Source organism: Telopea speciosissima, chromosome 2 (genome assembly GCF_018873765.1).
Source record: "Telopea speciosissima isolate NSW1024214 ecotype Mountain lineage chromosome 2, Tspe_v1, whole genome shotgun sequence".
In the NCBI taxonomy this organism is placed as follows: domain Eukaryota; kingdom Viridiplantae; phylum Streptophyta; class Magnoliopsida; order Proteales; family Proteaceae; genus Telopea; species Telopea speciosissima.
The window spans coordinates 17,752,171-17,774,234 of record NC_057917.1 but is presented as its reverse complement, the minus strand read 5'-3'; positions in this window follow the sequence as shown (position 1 = coordinate 17,774,234).

The window sequence follows — 22,064 nt, the reverse complement described above, 5'->3', positions numbered from 1 at the left end:
GAATCAAGACATTTGAATTGGAGGATGGAAGGCTGATTTTGGTACCCAAATCCCAAAATCTTCAGAAGAAGAGAAGCTGCTCAGGTTGCTTTTAAGATCAATGATAAACCTAAATTCACCCTGACCAATCAGGGAACGCCACGTGTCCAAACCCAATAAAGAGGACCGGTTCAGTACAAGAACCCAAAAATGAAGAACTAAGTAAGGATTTGACCCAACCCAGCGTGGGCACCCCGGGCACAGATCGTGGGCGCGGACCTGGACTCGGGCATGACATCCCCAACACACGTCATGCCCACACACGCCATCTCCAAGCACAAGCTCCCTCGGATTGCCATCAACAAGACAACATCGCCAAGGACTCTAGGCCACCGCCTATCGAGTCACGTGGAGTGAATGGACTCATACACCATGAACTCCATCTACCATGTAGATGAGTCTATCCATCAAGATTACTAAGGTCACTCGGACACTACGTCCCACAGGAAGGTAACTTCCAAAGACACCACATCTCTAAGGAAGGCAACTACCTAGTCTATCAAGGACACTACATCGCCCGGGAAGACAACTACCTAGTCTATCACAGACACTACATCTCTCGGGAAGACAACCAATCAGGATAAGCCCTGCTACTCAGGGACTCTATCACCTATGGCCAACACTCTACATCAATTGGGACTCTCCACACCGCCATACACTACTATAAAAGGCAAGGTACACAACCCCATCGGGGACATCTGAACTTATCTTGAATACTACTATTCATCTGTTTGCTCAGAGAGATCTAACTTAGGCATCGGAGAGTCCTAGGCCGGAACCACATCGGTTCTCCTTTGTCACCCAGGGTCTTTTACTAGTTACGACACTCGAAGGACCACTAAGCGATTTCTTGACGCAACAGATTGGAGTCGTCTGTGGGAACGACGCTAGCCATCACCTTTACTAGCTTGTTTCCATCACTGATCAACCATGGCACGCATGAAGACCGCTCCCTCCACCAACAATGCCCCGAGGGAGGGAATAGATCACCTCCTCTAGAGAGTTCACGTCACAGGGTCAATGACCATGTCTCTTGTGAGGAGGAGATCCCAGAGAACCAACAGGTTGAGGCAGCCAACCTCAACCCTAAAGCAACCATTGAAGCCGCCCCCGCTGAGCTAGTACCTGATCCCAATGCACCGGCTACTGTGTAAAGCCGGTCATCATAGGCAAGAGCAGAGGCAAGAGTACAGCCCTAGCAGATCACCTCCCAGGGGTGATAGGTCTGAAGGGCACACAAGGCAGCAAAGGGATCCCTCCCAGCATTAGAGGAGAACAGAGGACCTTCCAGTAAGGTTGGACCGAGGGAGAACACCATCACACTGATCCGTGGTGCCCAACCCCGAAGGGTCTGTCCGAAGATCGGTGTTTGATGGACGACTTGGTAGAAGACATGCCCCAGAGCGAAGCCGGACCTACCGTGAAGAGAGTCCCTCGTATTCACAGCAAGATTCATCACGACGTGATTCCTCCCCATCTCACCAACAGTCGAGATGGGAGGGGACTTCCAGGAGAAGGCGCGAACGGGGTCGTGATGAACGACCCGCCAGATGTGAAACGCCAGATGAAGAGCTAGACCAAAGACTCCGTGAGCTGGACGAGAAACTGGAAGGGTTGAAGAAGCAGACCAAGGGCGAGACACACTCGGTACCTGGACAACACCCCTTCTTAGAAGAGATCATGTCCGCTGCCCTACCATCTAGGTTCAGGTTACCTACCTTTGAACTCTACAGTGGTACCACCGACCCTAATGATCATATCAACTACTTTAATGGCATGATAACTCTATATGGTGGATTGGACATGGTATCCTAGCGAGCATTCCCCGCATCCCTCAAGGGTGCAGTAACTTCATGGTTCTCCCGACTGCGACCACGGTCGATTGGATCGTTTGCAGAGCTATGCAAATAGTTCGTGACCCGCTTCCAGAGCAGCGTTAAGTAGAAGAAGACCACGGTCAACCTACTGAACATGATCCAAAACCTTGGGGAGTCCCTCAGGGAGTATGTCAGCAGGTTCACCAAGGGGTCCTTAGAAGTCAGAGACCTGGAAGACCAGACCCAGCATGCAGCCCTAGCAGGGGGCATTTGAGACATGGAACTAATCAAGGACTTGGCACGTCATGAGACCAAGACCATGAAAGAGCTCCTGGAGCGATGTAATGAGTTCGTCAACATGGCTGAGATAGTATAGTCACTGATGAAGGCAATTGAAGGCAAGACCCGAGACAACAAGAGGTCAGCACCAGATGACCGTAAGGAGAATAAAAGATCAAGGACTGAGCGACGATAGGAGAAAGGCGATCGCCCCGGGAAGAAGTGATCTTCGATCAGAGAGAGGGGAGAGGACAAGCAGCCCAGAGTTCACACCCCTCAACACCACCAAGTCATAGATCCTCATTCAGATCCAAGACCGTGACCTAATCAAATGGCCACGACCCATGTTGGCAGGACCTGAGAAGCGTAACCCTAACAAGTACTGCCTCTTCCACAAGGACTATGGGCATGACACAGAGGAATGCTATCAACTGAAGAGAGAGATAGAAAGCCTTATGAGAGTAGGGAGCCTAGACAGATACGTGAAGGGAAGACGCAATGGCCATTTGGGCCAAGGAGATCGAGGTCGAGACCGAGAAAGAGAAGAACCAAGAAGGGAAGAAAGAAGAACGGATCGAGATAGAGAAAGAGACCGCACTGACGAGAGAAGAGATGCAGCAGAGCCAAATGGCACCAAGGGAGCCCCCATCCTCACCATACTTGGAGGACCGGGGCAAGAGTCAACAAGAAAGGCCATAGCCTATGCCAGGTTCGTGGGAGTAGCAGAGAAGCCAAGCAAAATAGCAAAGACCGAGATGGAAATCTCCTTCTCGGATGCAGACTTGGAAGGCGTTGCTTTCCACATGAGGATGCCCTGGTAGTGCAGGTGGAGATAGCCAACCGCCCAGTGCACAGGGTGTTGATTGACACAGGGGCATCCGTGGATGTACTGTCACTAGAAGCCTACGGCCAATTCGGGTTTGGAGATGATCAACTTAAGCCAGAGTCTACCTACCTCCATGGATTCTCGGGCGCCACCGCCTCCATCAGAGGCACTATAGAGCTACCTGTCACTTTTGGGGAGCACCCTCGACAAGTGACCATCATGGTAAACTTCATGGTCGTCAGGTCCGTGGTGTCGTTTAATGGCCTCCTAGGGCGACCATCTCTGACGGCCCTCAAAGGCATCGTGTCTCCAATCCACCTGAAGATGAAATTCCCCACTGACGACGGAGTGGGTGAAATCTGAGGTGATCAGAAGAAGGCCAGAGAGTGCTATGCCACCTTCGTGAAGAAGAACAATGGCAACACCTGAGGAATGACACTGTGCATGGAGAACCTGGTCAGTGACCAGAGAGATGAATTGACAGAGAAGAGAGGAAGACTGATCGAGGACTTAGTTCCATGGCCACTCAGCAAGGATGAGCCTTCCAAGGTCGTACAGGTTGGCTCATTGTTGAGCAATGAGAAGAAAGAAGAATTGGGACACCTCCTACAGATAAATATGGATGTCTTCGCATGGTTGACTGCAGACATGCCAGGCATACCCAGATCCATAGCAGAGCACAGACTGCATGTGGACTCAACCAGGAAGCCGATCCAACAGAAGAGAAGGAATTTCGCCCTCGACCGTCAGGCAGCCATCAAAGAAGAGGTCGAGAAGTTGAGCCGAGCAGGGTTCATCAGAGAAGAAAAGTTTCCTACTTGGCTCGTAAATGTGGTCATGGTACCCAAGCCTAGTGGGAAGTGGAGGATGTACGCCGACTACACCGACTTGAACAAGGCATGTCCCAAAGATGTGTGTCCACTGCCCAGGATCGATCTATTGATCGACGCTACTGCAGGTCATGAGATGCTAAGTTTCATGGACGCCTACTTCGGTTACAACCAGATCCTCATGCATGAGGATGATGAGTCTTACACCGCCTTCCGAATGGATAAGGAGAATTACTGCTATTGTGTCATGCCATTCGGATTGAACAATGCAGGGGCCACCTACCAGAGGATGGTTAACAAGATGTTCGAGGGACAGATTGTGCACAACATAGAGGTGTACGTAGATGACATGCTCATGAAAAGCATCCAAGCTCATCAACACCTGGCCGACCTGGAAGAAGCATTCGTCGTACTGAGAAGGAACCAGATGAAACTCAACCCTACGAAGTATGCCCTCGGAGTAACGTCCAGAAAGTTCTTAGGGTTCATGGTCTCGGTACGAGGAATAGAAGCCAACCCCTCCAAGATCAAGGCCATCTAGGAGATGGCACCCCCGAGGACAGTCAGGGAAGTACAGAGATTGAATGGAAGGATCATTGCCCTTTCAAGGTTCGTGTCACGGTCGGGAGACAAGAGCCTACCATTCTTCAAGACGCTGAAGAACCTCTAAAGTCCTAAAGACTTTACATGGACAGAGGAGTACCAGAAAGCATTTGGAGAATTGAAGATATACCTCGAGATTCCACCATTGCTTGGGCGCCCAGAGCCTAATGAAGAATTATAGATCTACTTGGCAGCGACCCCCGTCGCAGTGAGTGCAGTGCTACTAAAAGAAGAGGGAAAATATAGAGGCCCATCTACTATGTGAGTCATATCTTAATTGATGCAGAGACCAGGTACACAAGAATAGAGAAGGTAGCATACGCACTGGTGATCACGGCAAGGAAGCTCAGACCATACTTCCAAGCCCATACCATCACAGTCCTCACCAACCTACCACTGAAGAAGGTGTTGCATAAACCCGACTTCTCGGGATGGTTGATCGCCTGGGCGGTTGAGTTGAGTGAGCACGACATCAGATTCCAACCCAGGACGGCCATCAAAGGCCAAGCTCTGGCAGACTTTGTAGCTGAGTGTACCCTGCCTGAGAACAAAACAGAAGAACAGGAACCAGAGGAGCAGGATCGAGGATCGTGGGAGATGTTCGTGGATGGTTCGAGTAATGCCACAGGAAGCGGAGCTAGTTTCATACTCACCAGCCCCGAGGGATTTCGAATACAATACGCTCTTTGATTCACCTTCCCAGCATCTAACAACGAAGCAGAGTACGAAGCACTGTTGGTTGGACTCCGAGTGGCCAAAGCCATCCAAGTCACACATCTATCCATCTGGAGTAACTCCCAGCTTGTAGTGAACCAGGTGACTGGAGAGTATGAGGCGAAGGATGGGCGAAAGATGAGCGCATGGCATCATACCTAGCGCATGCTCGGGAATTGATCGGGCAGTTTGTGAAGTTTGAGATAGTTCGAGTACCCTGGATCGAGAATGCTACTGCAGATGCACTGTCTAGGCTAGCCAATGATGAACTCAAGAACCTAGCCAGTGCAGTGTACGTGAAAATATTGCATGGACCGGCATACCAGGAGAAGCTAGTCAATGAGATCGAGGAGGGGCCTAGCTGGATGGACTCTATACTCGACTACCTACAGAACGACGTCTTACCAGAAGACAAGGTCGAGGCAAGGAAGATATGGATGAGAGCTGCAAAGTACACCGTCCTGGACAGAGTACTACACAAGAGGGGGGTCACAGCACCACTGCTTCGGAGCCTAGGACCCAAAGGAGCACAATATGCCCAGGCAAAGGTACACGAAGGGATCTGCGGAAGCCACATGGGAGGAAGAGCCCTAGCCTACAAGATCCTCCGTCAGGGACTCTACTGGCCAAGAATGCAAGAGGAAGCCATCCAGTATGTCAAAGCCTACGAGCAATGTCAGTTGTTCGCCCCAGTATCCCATCTCCCCGCCACCAAGCTGACATCGATCATCAACCCCATTCCCTTTGCCATGTGGGGGGTGGACATCCTAGGGGACTTCACAGCAGCATCAGGCAGCCGTAGGTACTTAGTGGTAGCTATAGACTACTTCACCAAGTGGGTGGAAGCCAAACCACTAGCTAAGATTACAGAGAATGACATGGAGAAGTTCATCCATGACGACATCATCTATAGGTTCGGGGTACCAAAGATCATAGTCTCAGACAATGGGAAGCAGTTCAACAACCCTAAGTACAGAGCTTTCTGTCAGAGCTACAACATTGACTATCGGCCTGTTTCGGTAGCATACCCACAGGCCAATGGTTAGGTGGAGGTGACAAACCGAACCCTATTGGATGGAATAAAGAAAAGATTGGAAGGAGCCAAAGGGAAATGGGTCGAAGAATTGCTAAGCGTTCTGTGGGCATACCGTACCACAGTAAGGACACCCACAGGAGAAAACCCATTCCGCCTGGCATATGGCACAGAAGCACTGGCACTAGTAGAGGTCCTCGCCATGTCTCACAGAGTACTGTACTTCAATGAAAAAATTTACACAGATGGACTGCGAGCGAACCTAGACTTCCTAGATGAGGTGCTTGAGAAGGCACTGCTGAGGAACATAGCCTACCAACAACGAAAAGCCAAGTACTACAATGCCAGGGTACGGGAGCGGTTATTCCATTAAGGAGACCTAGTACTAAGAAGGGCAAGTGCATCACAACCAAGGAAAGAAGGGAAGCTATCAGTAAATTGGGAAGGGCCCTATATAGTTTCCAAGCAGATACGCCCAGGGACATACAGCTTGAAAACTCTGGGGGGCAAGAAGGTAGACCGCACCTGGAACTCAGAACACCTGAAGAAGTATTACCAGTAGAAGCAACAGCACCATCGGCAATAGCAGTCAAGTAGCAGCAGTAGTGGTAGTGGTAGCAGTAGTAGTAGCAGTAGCAGTAGCAGTAGATGACAACACTGTTTCAAGGATAATTTGAAAATTTTTGTTCATTCAAAATAAAGAGGTGTTTTGGGAATACTTGTCTTCTCCTACCACTCAATCGAATCACTACCACTAGCCACTACACTAAGGCGTTATGCCACTAAGATCCATGGACCATCGAGACAAGACATCCGAGGCTTTATGCCACCAAGGTCCATGGACCACCAAGACAAGACATCCGAGGCTTTATGCCTAAGGCGTTATGCCACCAAGGGCCGTGGACCACCAAGACAAGACATCCAAGGCTTTATGCCTGAGGCATTATACCACCAAGGTCCATGGACCACCGAGACAAGACATCTGAGGCTTTATGCCTAAGGTGTTATGCCACCGAGACTTCATGCCTAAGGCGTTATGCCACCGAGGCTTTATACCTAAGGCATTATGCCACCAAGGTCCATGGACCACCGAGACAAGACATCCGAGGCTTTATGCCTAAGGCGTTATGACACCAAGATCCATGGACCACTGAGACAAGACATCTGAGGCTTTATGCCTAAGGCGTTATGCTACCGAGGCTTTATGCCTAAGGCGTTATACCACCAAGGTCCATGGACCACCGAGATAAGACATCCGAGGCTTTATGCCTAAGGCGTTATGCCACCAAGGTCCATGGATCACCAAGACAAGACATCCGAGGCTTTATGCCTAAGGCGTCATGCCACCGGGGCTTCATGCCTAAGGTGTTATGCCACCAAGGTCCATGGACTACCAAGACAAGACATCCAAGGTTTTATGCCTAAGGCGTTATGCCACCAAGGTCCATGGACCACCGAGACAAGACATCTGAGGCTTTATGCCTAAGGCGTTATGCCACCAAGGCATTATGCCACCGAGGCTTCATGCCTAAGGCATTATGCCACCAAGGTCCATAGACCACCGAGACAAGACATCCCTATGGACCACCAACTACAGGGGGTTGCACATATACGAGAACCATTAAAGCAACAAGGATCAAATGCATGTCATATCAACATTACCAGAAGAAAAAGTCAAGTACATACAAAAGATAAAAAGCAAGTAGAAAGTTCTCATCCAAAAAGTTATCATCCAATGGAGGAGCAGCCTCTGATCTAGAAGGAGACATCAAATCAGCATCACCAGGAGGAGTAGCATTCTCCTCTGGGGCAACCGCACCCTCCCCTGTCGCTGCAGTGCCATCCTCGGGAGGAACACGAGCCATGGTAGCAGTCTCAGAAAGCAATGTGGTAATCTTTGGGAACCCCGAGAAATCATAATCAGGGGTCCACTCTAGGATGCGAACCGCCAAATCCCGCATACCTCCATCATATATCTCATGGTTGTACTAATTAAAGTACGCAGTGATCTCAGGAGACTGCTGGTAGGCCGCTACTGCCCGTTCCCCAGCCTCAGACAACTCCACCTTATGCCTCTGCCTTAAAGCGGACAACTCTACCTCATGCCTCTGCCTCAAAGGATGGAGCTCCTCCTCCAAGGCCTAGACTCTAGAAGAACTCTGAGCCGCTACAGTGGTAACCACCTCGAGCTCCTCCGACACCTTCTGCTCACGTGCTACAGCCTCCTTGCGGGCAGCCCTAAGCCCTTGGACCTCCCTCTCCACGTTCTGTAGTGCACGCTTTATCTAAAGATTGTGAAAAGCGTGACCCTCCAGTCGAAGCACAGCCTAAGTAGCACGGTGCTGGACCTATAATCAACAGGGCAGATAATAAACATCCCAAGCACAAGAGAAGCAATGACATAAAGAGAATGAGAAGAATAACTCACAGAAGCCATGTCCTGATAGAGACTCTGACACAGCGTGGCGTCACTGATCCCCCGAAGGACTGAACGCTCCGTGGGAAGCCTACCCAGGTCCAACCACTCTCGACTCACACCGCGAGTGGCCAGGGTCGCTCCCTCCAGAAGATCCCACGCCAACACCAACGGAGAAGAGGTCGGCGAATCGGTGGCAGTTCCAGCAGGAGCAGAGGCTGCCCCTTTCCCCTTAGAAGGAGGTGGAGCAACAGGCCCAAGAGTGGAGACAGGAGGAGATGGCCGTGGAAGAATGACACGCGGCCTAGTCCTCACCGAGTTGGGGGGATCAGGACCCCCCTTCCTCTTGGTCCTAGTAACCGCAGGAGGAGGAGTAGAAGCTGGGGGTACCACACCAGGAGAACCACCCCCAGAAGCAACAGTCGGGGCGCTCCTCTTCTGTAGGTTGGAGCGGCAGAGGCTAAGATCCGGTTTGATGTCCACTGCACAACAACATCCCATCAGAGGCACAAGGCAGGTCAAAATAGGAATACATAGAAGGAAAGTACATAAGCAAATATCAAAGAAGTCAAGTATCTTACCAGGACTCAACTTCTAAAGACACAAGAAATCCTCAGAATCCAACTGATGGACATCGAACGGATCACATCCCTGACATTGCTGGAGGGAGTCGCGCTCAAAGTCGCTCAACTCAAGAGGGCAGTTTACCCTCTTGATATCAATAACCTCCCAGGTAGACCGCAAGGTGTTGGGTAACCTAGAGGGAGGTGAATAGGTTACCACTAGTGGATTTTACCTCTTTTTCGATTGGTTGCACACTTATATTAAATATAAAAAGCAAAAGTAAATGAGGCACAAGATTTATAGTGGTTTGACTAACTTAGCCTACATCTACTCCTCTCAATCTTGAGAGAATTCCACTAGTATTTTCCTTTCAATACAATAGGTGGGAAAATGACACATTTACAACTCTTTTTAACAGGATAAGAGGATCCTTACAATCTTAGTTCCAGGACAAGAGTATCCTTTCAATCTCTTAAGGATGAGAGGGTCCTTGTACTAATCTAAGTACGGTCTAGATTAATACAACAATGCTTTATCAAATCAAAAGCATAAACAAGTAAATATAATAGAAGTTTGGTATAAATACCTATCAAAGAGTAGTGACACTTTTACCCTTTGAGTGATGGTGCTCAATGATATGAATGAGAGTGATGTACCTTAAGTCTCTTAGATGATTCTCCTTGATGGCATGAGTTGGAGAGAGTAGAGAGTTAAGAGCTTGGTAAGATCTCTTTGAAGAGCTTGAATTGAATAATTTAGCTCAATGACAAATTTTCACTTTTGTACTTTCACAAATGTATTATACACTTTTTCTATTTAAAAGATGTTTTTTGTTTCTTGTTTGGATGTGTTTTATAAAGCCAAAAGTTGGAGTTTGTTTGTTCTCCAACGGATATAAAATAGTTATATTTTTAGACTGTCAGTCGACCTATAAAGGTTGTCGGTCGACCATCAAAAATTAGCCATTGAAAAACTAGCCGTTAAGGCCAAGTTTGGAGCTGTCGGTCGACCTATGGATCGACCTACAAGTGTCGGTCGACCTATAATTCTGTCGGTTGCAACCGACAGGCTACTGGAAACACGTGTTTGTTTTTTATGTTCTGTAGGTCGACCGACAGACAGTTGTCCTATTTTTGACTGCCTGTCAAGGGGATTTTTTTGGTCCTGCTTCCTTGGAACTTCATAGGTTTTTGTCCAACACTTTAATGGCCATGTTTCTTGAGTCTAGGGTATGGGAATGAGTTCCTCCTAGGGTCTCTTACATGTGAGTGCAATGTGTGTGCAATGTGATATGCACATGTAAAGAAATGTGTTCTAATGCACTTGAATCTTCTTGGAGAGTCTTTGTCTTGTTAATTCTTGGCTTCCTTTAAAAGATGTTCTTCAATCTTCAAACTTCTTCTTTTTCTTAACTCTTCTGTTGTGAGCTCTGTTGATCAAGTCTTTCCTGGATGCTTGATGCTTCCAACATCTGACTATGAAGCTTGCTTAAAGATTGGAAGCTTGCTTAAAGATTGGAATATTAGTATTAATCTTAATGTTTGTTATCATCAAAATCAGTTTATGGAGGAATGTGTTTTCCAATAATCTCCCCCTTTTTGATGATGACAAACATGTTATTCAAAATATGCATTACTCATGTATGCATGCAATTCAAGATAAATATATGCATTACTCATATAGGCATGTAACTCAAGATGAATATGCATTATCATACATCATATGATTATTTGAATCATAATTCAAGATAAAGATAAATATGCATATCATATATGCATTATCACATAATATGAATATTTGAATCATAATAACTTCTCCCCCTTTTGTCAACACAAAAAGGAGGTGTAGAGCATGAGTAGCTCCCCCTGAGCCAGTGCTAGTAACCAAGAATAAGCAAAAATAATCTTAGGGTGGCTCCCCCTAAGAAAATGACTTCCTGCATGGTTAGAAGAACAGAGAGCAAATAATATGAAGCCCAATAAAGTGTTAATTTTAAAAGCATCACATGCTTCAAAATAGAAGTTCCATGTTTTAAAAATATGCCATAAAAGTACATATCAAGAGTTCTAATATAAAGTTAGTGATGTCAACTATCTCTACTGTGGAGGAGGAGGAAAGAAATGCAGATTGAGACACTGCAAGATCACTTGGTTCTCCTTTTGGATGCGAAGAATCTCTTCTTGATCTTTGTGGAGAGAGGTGAAGTAATCATCAAAGCCCTTCAGGCGGGTGTTAAGTTGTTGGCGAAACTTGAAAATTCTCCTCTGGTGACATAGTCTCCTGAGGGTTCACCAACATAGTCTTCATCCTCACTGTCGTCCTCTTCTTGTGACTCTGCTTCTTCACCTGTGACATGTTGGGTAGCTCGCTTCCTTCGGGCTTGGTGTGAAGGAGGAGCCGCAACAAAACCCAACTTCATCTTCTTGATGGTGGATGAGTCAATGTCAATCATCTTGGGGTCAATGAATTCCCCAGAGAGATCCACCTCATGGAACTTAAGGATGACAGTTATGAGCCTGCCATATGGAAGGTTTCCCCTGTAATGAAGTACTGTACAGTGTTCCATGGTCTTCATAATCAAGTATGAAAGATTGATAGGATTGGCAGTGACAAGACACCAAGTAATGTAGGCTTGAAAGGGATTGACTTAGTCTCTATGGCCTCCTTTGGGCAAAATGTTGTAGCTTACAATGAAACTAATCATCCTAGGTAGTTCATGAAGTTGGATAGCTTTAACAGTTGGTTCAAACCCAACAGAGTCTTTCATGATGGCACTATAAATTTCATCTACATTCATAAAGGTCTTGGCATCCCCTTTGGGAGGAAGATATCTCATATCTCCTAAGGTGGGAATTCCCATGATCTCTCCTAGATCTTCATAAGTGAACATGATGGGAACACCCTTTACTAGGGATGTGATGGCAAGCCTATCATTCACTATTTGGGTTCTAAGATTATAGTAAAAGTGTCTGACAAGGTCAAGATAGCAGGGATCAACATAAACTAAGGTATTTTCCCAACCTAAATATTTAAAATATTCTTCAATGTCATAGTCAAGGAATTGAGAAACTCTTATAGTTCTTTCCTTGTCAACTTTTCTCTTTTCAAATCTTCCCCAGAGAATGGAGGCTTCTTCTGAGATGAAGAGAGACTTGTCATATGCTGCAGAGCTCTCTCCAACTTTGGCTTTCTTCTTTGGTTGCTTGCCCTTGCTTTGCTTTGGAGTCATTTGAAACCTAGGGCTTTAGAGATTTGAGAGAAATAGAGATTTTTGGGTTGGAAGTGGGTAGATTGTGTAGGAAGAGTGATTTGGGGCTTGGATTTGGTGAAATCTCAAGGAATTTTGTAGGGTTTTACCTTGGAGTTCAGAGAAAAAGGGTTTTGGAGAGGAGAGGTCTCGAACAAAAGAAGAGGAAAATGAAAAGAATCCTCTCGGTTCTTGTTTAAAAACGAATTTTTCCCTTGTCGGTCAACCCACACGAGTCTGTCGGTCGATCGACAGGTCAAAAACAGGGATTTTATGGGATTTTAGCCCAGAATTCTCTAGCAGCCTGATTTTTGGGCTTTTTGAGGATTTCACTTTACTCAAAAGGGTTGCAGATCCCGAGTTCTCTCCTCAAATAGCAGAATCTCTCTTCACTTAATGGCTTGGTGAGGATGTCTGCAAGTTGTTTTTCAGTTTCAATGTATTTTAGAACAATTTCCCCTTTTTGAACTGTGTCTCTAAGAAAGTGATGCCTAATATCAATAGGTTTGGCTCTTGAATGGAGAATGGGATTTTTGCTTAAATTGATTGCACTTGTATTGTCGCAATTAATTGGAGATGAATCAAAATGTATCCCATAGTCTATGAGAGTTTGCCTCATCCAAAGGACTTGGGCACAACACGTACCGGCCGCAATGTACTCAGCTTCAGTAGTGGAAAGAGCAACAGAGTTTTGTTTCTTGCTAAACCATGAAACCAAGCAAGATCCTAAGAAGTGACATGTGCCACTTGTACTCTTGCGATTAAGATGGCACCCTACAAAGTCGACATCCGAAAAGCTTATTAAATCAAAATTTTGGTTCATTGGGTACCATAATCCTACATTTGTAGTACCTTTAAGATATTTAAAGATCCTTTTAACGGCACTAAAGTGGGATTGCATTGGGTTGGTTTGGAATCTAGCACAAGCACACACGCTAAACATGATGTCTGACCTACTAGCGGTGAGATATAGAAGGCTGTCAATCATGCCTCTATAGCGTGTAGGGTCTATGGGAGTGCCTTCCTCATCTTTTGATAGCTTTAGAGAGGTACTCATGGGGGTGCTAAATGACTTTTGTTCATCAAAATCAAATTTCTTGAAAAGTTCTTTAGTGTATTTAGTTTGACATATAAAGATTCCATTTTTTGTTTGCTTAATTTGAAGTCCTAAGAAAAAATTTAGTTCACCCATCAAACTCATTTCAAATTCATCACTCATGCATTTGCTAAATTCAACACAAAGATTTTCATTGGTAAATCCAAATATAATATCATCAACATATATTTGCACAATAATAGAGTCTTTTCCTTTATGTTTCACAAACAAAGTTGTATCAACCTTACCCATTTGAAATCCACTTTGGATTAGGAATTCACTCAATCTCTTATACCAAGCTCTAGGAGCTTGTTTGAGTCCATAGAGAGCTTTGTTAAGTTTGAAGACATGATCCGGATATTTTGTATCCTCAAATCCGGGAGGTTGTGCAACATATACTTCCTCCATGATAAAGCCATTTTAAAAAGCACTTTTAACATCCATTTGGTACAGCTTAAAATTTTTATGACATGCAAAAACAAGTAGCATTCTAATAGATTCCAGTCTTACTACCGGTGCATAGGTTTCATCAAAATCTATCCCTTCTTGTTGATTATATCCTTTGGCAAGTAATCTAGTTTTGTTTCTAATGATTGATCCATCTTCATCAAGTTTGTTTCTAAACACCCATTTGGCTCCTATAATAGAATGATTTTTGGGTTTTGGGACAAACTCCCAAACATTGTTTCTTTCAAATTGATGGAGCTCTTCTTGCATAGCTACTATCCAATCACTATCTTCCAATGCTTCTTTTATGTTTTTAGGTTCAATTTTGGATATGAAGGCAACATTGTTGCAAATGTCTTGAGTTTTAGATCTAGTTTGGATTCCTTTGTCTAAGTCTCCAATGACATGATCCAAGGGATGGTCTTTCCAAGCTCTAACCTCTTTGGGTAGATCCTTTGGTTGGTCTTCGGGTTCTCTTAGAGAGAAATTTTCTATGCTCTCCCTAATCTCAACAAATGTATCATCATCATCAACCAATGGCTTATGTCTATCTTTAGGAAGAGATTCATCAAATTTTATATTCATTGATTCTTCAATAATCAAGCTTTTCTTATTGAAGACTCTATAGGCTCGACTATTTGAAGAATATCCAAGGAAAATGCCATCATCGGTTTTAGCATTAAATTTTCTTAAGTTATCCTTAGTATTCAATATATAGTATATACACCCAAACACTTTAAAGTAATCAACTTTAGTTAGTTTATTATGATAGAGTTCATAGGGTGTTTTGAGTAATATAGGTCTAATTAACACACGATTTAACACATAGTAAGCCATATTGACCGATTCGGCCCAAAAATATTTTTGAAGAGAGTATTCATTTATCATTGTTCTAGCGGTCTCTTAGAGTGATCTATTCTTTCTTTCACCCACCCAATTGGATTGAGGTGTTCTAGGAGTGGAGAAGTTATGGGTTATGCCTTGTTCATTGCAATAACTCCCAAATTGGTTGAGATTGTCAAATTCTCCTCCATGATCACTTCTAATGATTGTTATGAGATATCCCTTTTGGTTTTGTATTCTCTTACATAGAGATGCAAATTCATCAAAGGCTTCATCTTTATGTTTTAAAAATAGAGTCCATGTGAAGCGAGAGAAATCATCAACTATTACAAAGGTATATCTTGAACCGCCTAGGCTAGGTGTAGTAATAGGTCCAAACAAGTCCAAGTGTAGTAGTTCTAAGGGTCTAGTGGTAGACACTTTATTTTTAGATTTATGAGATACCTTGGTTTGTTTTCCTCTTTGACAAGCATCACATATATGTTCTTTTTCAAATTTGAGTTTGGGTAAGTTTCTAACTAAATTCTTAGATGCAATGGTCTTAATCATTTTTACATTAACATGTCCTAATTTTCTATGCCATAGGTAGGGATCAACATCATTTGACATAAGACATGTATTACTAAAATTAGCTTTATCCAATAAGTAGATATAGATATTATTTTTCCTAATTCCTTTCAAGATAGTCTTATCATTTGAATTTTTTACTAAGCAATGAAAGGTTTTAAAAATGACACTATATCCTATATTACATAGTTGACTCACACTAAGCAAATTATACTTTAAATTATTAACTATGCATACATTGGATATAATTGTACCTCCAATGGTGATTTCACCAATGCCAATGATTTTTCTTTTGCTATTGTCCCCAAATGTCACCATTCTTCCATTGTACTTGTTTAGCTTGGTGAATAGATTGGGGTTAGCCATCATATGCTTGGAGCATCCACTATCAATATACCATTCAATTGCTTCCTTGCTCTTCAAGCATACCTACAAAAGCAATCAATTATATGTTAGTCCCCATAATCTCATGGGTCTATTGAGGTTAGGATCGATTATACCCTTAGGTGTCCAAGTTCTTCTAGAATTTTGATTTTGTGTTATAGGTGTGAGAGATGTAGGTTTTTACTGTCCATATGATCTTTGGGTTCTTCTTGGCCCTTGAAATTCATAGTGTCTATATGGAACATAGTAATTTTGTGATGTGTAAGACTTATTGTTGATATAGGCCATTTGGTGATCATGGGGCCTAGTGTATGTGTTTGGTCTATAGTGATTTTGAGGTCTTTGGGGTACATATGGCATATATGAAGCATTTTGCCTATATGGTTGAAATGGCTTAGGCTTGGGATATTGCCTTTGTGGCCTTTGGGGTATAAATTCTCTTTGAGGTTTGTTGGTCCTCTTTTGAGAAGTATAGTAGAATGCATGATGCTTCCTTTTTGTATCTGATTCTTTATATATCACCTTACCATCAATATAGGCACCGATGCAAGTTTCATGCCCGGATAAATGACATTTTTCACATACAATGGGATGTGAGGTTTGGCCTTGGTTTGATTTTCTCCATTTTGGAGTTCTCATCTTTCCCTTTCCTTTGGCTTGATGTGGTCTTTTACCATCATAGCCTAGACCTTCTTTATTTTGAGGTCCCTTTTGTGGGGTTCCTAATAATGTATCTAAGGTCTTTTGACCCTTAGTAAAAGTATGCAATGTGGAGGTTAGATTCTTATTTTCTTCTTCTAGGTTGTGTGCATGTGAAGTCAACTCATCAATTTTATGTAGAAGATTGGCTACTTCTTTTTCTAAGGCCTTTTTAGAAGCTTACTCTTAGAGACTTACATTATAAAGTTCTTCAAAGGTCTCTTGAAGTTCTTCATATTCTAAATCATCATTGCAAACCGACAAGGAGCTATGATAAGGAGAGTTTACCTCGTCATCATCATTGTTGTGAGCCATTAGTGCTAAGTTGATGGTCTCTTCATTGGATTCATTATTTTCTTCTTCACTATCACTTGAATCCCATGATATCTCAGCGGTGCAAGCCTTTTTTTTTCTACTTTCCTTTCCTTTTAGCTTGGGGCACTCGATTTTGAAGTGTCCGGGCTTTCTGCATTCATAACACACAATGTCCTTGTTAGTATTGAAAGGTTTTTCCTTTGAATATGTTTTACCTTTGTTTTCTTTTGATGTTGTCCTTTGTAGAATCTTCCTCCTCTCTTTCTTAGGAATTTTTAGAACTTCCTTGTGATTATAGAGATTTCTTTCTCTAGATCCTCTTCATCGTTTTCTTCTTCTTCGGATTCACAAAAGGTCTTGAGTGCGATGGACTTTCTCCTTGGTTCTTTTACTTCTATGACTTTATCATCTTCAAGGAGTTCAACTTTATGGGTTTGTAGAGTACTCATCAATTCATCCATGTGTAGGACCTCTAGATCTTTTACTTATTTGATGGCGGTCACCATTGGTCTCCACTTGGAGGGTAGTGATCTCAAGATCTTCCTTACATTCTCCGCTTTGGTGTATTCCTTTCCTAAGCTTTTCAACTTGTTAACAATGTTAGTAAACCTAGTAAACATATTAGAAACACTTTCATCGTCAAATATTTTAAACAATTCATATTCATGAATAAGCTTGTCAATTTTGAGTTGTTTAACTTGTGATGTTCCTTCATAGGTAACCACAAGAGTATAACTTGTGATGTTCCTTAGCCGTGTTACACATACTAATTCTATTGAATTTCTTTTCACTAAGAGCACATTGTAGGAATGCAATAGCTTTGTAGTTTTGTTGTATGTGTGTTTTATCCGATGGTGTCCATTCTGATTTCTCCTTAGGTATAATTTTTCCTCCAACTTCTTCTATGATTTGGAATGGACCTTCTTCAATCACAGTCCATACATCAATATCATGAGTACACACATAATTTTTGAACCTACACTTCCAGTAGACAAATCCTTCACCATCAAAGTATGGTGGCCTAGAAGTGTTGAGCCCCTCAATTTGGTGTGTAGATGATGATGATGCCATGGATCATTTTTAGCACAATATAAAGACAAATATGGTCTTAGTTTTGAGCTCCCGCTCTGATACCAATTGGTGGGTAACCTAGAGGAGGGTGAATAGGTTACCACTAGTGGATTTTGCCTCTTTTTTGATTGGTTGCATACTTATATTAAATATAAAAAGCAAAAGTAAATGAGGCACAAGATTTATAGTGGTTCGGCTAACTTAGCATACATCCACTCCTCTCAATCTTGAGAGAATTCCACTAATATTTCCCTTTCAATATAATAGGTGGAGAAATGACACATTTACAACTCTTTTTAACAGGATAAGAGGATCCTTACAATCTTAGTTCCAGGACAAGAGTATTCTTTCAATCTCTTAAGGATGAGAGGGTCCTTGTACTAATCTAAGTACGGTCTAGATTAATACAATAATGCTTTATCAAATCAAAAGCATAAACAAGTAAATACAATAAAAGTTTGGTATAAATACCTATCAAAGAGTAGTGATACTTTTACCCTTTGAGTGATGGTGCTCAATGATATGAATGAGAGTGATGCACCTTGAGTCTCCTAGATGATTCTCCTTGATGGCATGTGGAGAGAGTGGAGAGTTAAGCGCTTGGTAAGATCTCTTTGAAGAGCTTGAATTGAATAATTTAGCTCAATGACAAATTTTCACCTTTGTACTTTCACGAATGTACTATGCACTTTTTCTATTTAAAAGATGTTATTTGTTTCTTGTTTGGATGTGTTTTATAAAGCTAAAAGTTGGAGTTTGTTTGTTCTCCAATGGATATAAAATAGTCATATTTTTAGACTGTCGGTCGACCTATAAAGGTTATCGGTCGACCATCAAAAACTAGTCGTTGAAAAACTAGCCGTTAAGGCCAAGTTTGGGGCTGTCGGTCAATTGTCGGTCGACCTATGGATCGACCTACAAGTGTCGATCGACCTATAATTCTGTCGGTTGCAACCGACAGGCTACTGGAAACAGGTGTGTATTTTTTATGTTCTGTAGGTCGACCGACAGAGTCTGTAGGTCGATCGATAGACAGTCGTCCTATTTTTTACTGTCTGTCAAGGGGATTTTTTTGGTCCTGCTTCCTTGGGACTTCATAGGTTTTTGTCCAACACTTTAATGGCCATGTTTCTTGAGTCTAGGGTATGGGAATGAGTTCCTCCTAGGGTCTCTTACATGTGAGTGCAATGTGTGTGCAATGTGATATGCACATGTAAAGAAATGTGTTCTAATGCACTTGAATCTTCTTGGAGAGTCTTTGTCTTGTTAATTCTTGGCTTCCTTTAAAAGATGTTCTTCAATCTTCAAACTTCTTCTTTTCCTTAACTCTTCTGTTGTGAGCTCCGTTGATCAAGTCTTTCCTGGATGCTTGATGCTTCCAACGTCTGACTATGAAGCTTGCTTAAAGATTGGAATATTAGTATTAATCTTAATGTTTGTTATCATCAAAATCAGTTTATGGAGGAATGTGTTTTCCAACACAAGGCACAGTGGGGGACCGTGTCGAAGAAGAAGCGATCCCTCCAGTACTTCACCGAACTGGTGATCCCCACCAGAGGATCGAGCGCGGTAAGAGACCCCCTAGGGAGACAATGGGCGAAGTGGTAACACCCACCTTCCCCCTTCTTCAACACGTAGAAGTAAGAGAACAAGGGAACACTGGCAGCACGCCCCATCCGGGCGAAGAACACATAGAAGCCCAGTATGACCCTCCAAGAGTTGGGCAACACTTGCTCGGGGGTAAGACACCAATGCTCCAACATAAGCTCCACAAAGCGGGAGACAGGGAAACGAAGACCATGAACAAAGAAAATGCGGTACAAGCAAACCTCATCTCCTTGGTGGGAGTAAGCACGGTCAGCCGGTCCAGGGATACGAAGCAAGACCTCCGGGGGTATATAGAACTCCTGGCGGAGGGACGCCAAGTCCGAAGAAGTCAAAACACTAGCAATATGGGCCAACTTGCTCCTAGGGTCGCCAACAGAAGTGGAAGCTCGAGAGGCCTGACGACTTCTACTAGGAGCAGAATCTCCAAAAGCCTCTTCCCCATCACTAGCAACCGGGGAAGGCAAGGAAGAAGAAGTTTCCGCGGGGGAAGACGACCCTGAAGAAGACGCCTCAACAGATCCAACTCCAATCGAAGTCGGATCAGAATCATCAGAGGAAGACATGAACAGACAAGGAAGACAACGGGTCACTTACTCAGAATGAAGACCTCCCAAGACCAAGCAACCGCAAAGAAGAGAAAGGAGATAACCTACAACCACCAATGCAGAACCAATCAAAAAAAAAAAAAAAAAAAAAAAAAAAAAAAAGAGAAAAGAAAGGAAGAGAAGAGCATTACACACCAAGCATGAGCACCGGGCACGGATCACTGCTTGGCACCGATCAAAAGCCACAGGCACGGGCGCGGATCGTTGTTGGGTGCCGATCAAATCGATGGGTGCTCAACCGACCACGGGCGTGGATCGAGGGGTGCTCAACCCCAGGCGCGGATCAAGGGGTGCTCAACCCCCGGGCGCGGATCGATGGGTGCTCAACCGATCATGGGTGCTTAACCCCAGGCGCGGATCGACGCCAATCACTCACGGGCACGGATCGACTCCAATCAACCGCGGGCGCGGATCAGTCAGGGCGCGGATCGCCTGAAAGCCAACACCACAGGCGCGGATCACTGGGAAGCCAACCCCACGGACGCAGACCGATTGGGCACTGATCACCTGGAAGCCAACCCCACAGGCGCGGACTAGTCTGGGCGTGGATCCCCTGGAAGCCAACCCCTAGGCGCGGATTGCAGGCGCAGATCGACGGGTGCATACCGCCTAGGCGCGGATCGCCTGGGCGTGGATCACCAATGGAAGACAACCACCTCGGGCACAAACTGCGGATCGCAAACCCGAACAAAGCAACCGCAAGTGCGAGCCAAGGCAAACAAGGAGCACACGGATGCAAGAAGTGTGTAGCACAATAGGCAAGGCCAAGAGCACCAAGCCAAGCTAGACAACAAGGCTAATGTTTAAGAACTAAGCAAGATGCCCCTCATTGTGACAAGGGATCAAGCACTTTGGGGGACACAATGAGTGGTCACCAAATCCAAAGCTCAAGTGAAAAGTGGAAGAGGAAAAAGCAAAAGGAGAAGAAAAAGTTAGAGAGAGAGAGAAGGTGAAAAGCAAAAAGTGAAAAGTGAAATGAAGGCAAGAGTATATATATCTACAAAAAGAAAGAAAAAAGAAGAAAGAGACAAAAAGATGAGAAAGGAGGGATTTGAACCCATAACCTCTCCCTCTCTCTCTCTCTTGTGTGTGTGTGTTTACCTTTGTTTTGTTCATAACAGGGATGTATTTGTTTAAGGATTTATGAATATTACTTAACGTTGTTGTTTTTTTGTTTTTCCGATTCAGATAAAAAAACTCAAAATGAACATTCAAACAACAAATGTTCTACCTCACTAACAGATAGAGTTCCAAAAGCATGTAAAGGTGATGGAGGGAAGTTACATTGGATCAATGATTTACCAAATTTTAGAGTGAGTATATCATTCCATGTCCTTCATTTAAATTATCTCTCTCATTTTTTTATTTTTCAATAATATCTGCTACCCTTTGTATTTATTTTAATACTTTTATACTTTCGTCGGGCATCTATTGAACTCTCCTTCCTCAAAAATCCTCTCCCTCTTTTCTCTGACTTGATGCCCCAGGAGTGGCGCCGACTTCTCCCAACCATCTCCCGGATCTGGCTCTCCTCCAGTCGTGGCGGGAGCTGGAGGGTCCAGCCTAGCAAAAACAGGGAGCCCTAGTTGGGTCCCACCTGTGAAATGACCAAAACCCCCCCTTGTTTTGCTAGGCTGGACCCTCCAGCTCCTGCCACGGCTAGAGAAGAACCAAATTGACTATCTCCCTCTTTCTCTGAACTACTCCATCCCTTACAGTCTCCCCAAACCACCCCCCCCCAAAAAAAAAAAAAAGAAAGATCTGTGTCGAAGTGGAGAATGAGGGCTCCGAGGGTTCTGCTGTTCTCTGATTTGATGTCCGAGGAGTTTTGTCGATGAGAAAATGAGTCGGATAAGTTGTGTAAGATATAAGGTTAGAGCATCTCAGTACAGTTGAAGTGAGGAAGTTTAGTGAGGATTTTAAATTAAAGGGATTATTGTAAGGATTATTGGTCAAAAAACCCTGTGAGAAGTGTTGTTAAAGCAGAAAAAGAAAATCACTTGATTAATTCATCTACTTCCAAATGATTTTTGGTTTGGATTCTCACTGGCCCAAGTCATG